Source organism: Eimeria mitis, genomic scaffold, assembly GCF_000499745.2.
Source record: "Eimeria mitis Houghton genomic scaffold, Emh_scaff1599, whole genome shotgun sequence".
NCBI lineage: Eukaryota > Apicomplexa > Conoidasida > Eucoccidiorida > Eimeriidae > Eimeria > Eimeria mitis.
In genome coordinates, this window is record NW_013569914.1 from 1,002 (window position 1) to 1,330 (window position 329).

Genomic DNA, 329 nt, shown 5'->3' on the forward strand with positions numbered 1-329 from the left:
CAAAACAAAATAAATAAAATAAAATAAATAATAAAGTGTATTTATATGAAATACCGTCAAGGGAATGATGGAAGAAAGAGCTAAAATAAAAGAATTAATAAATTTATTATATATCAAAAAAGTTGTTACGGCGTCGCATGCAGAGTAAACACACAGCCGCTGGGGGTCTGAAGACGCCATAGGAACCTGTATATAAAAAAAAAAAAAAATAAAATAAAATAAAATAAAATAAAATAAATAAATAAAGTTAAATTTATACGTGTTTTTATGGTAGGAGGTGGAGTTGTTTATAAGGAGAAAGGATAGAGGAGACAAATAAAAAAAAAAAA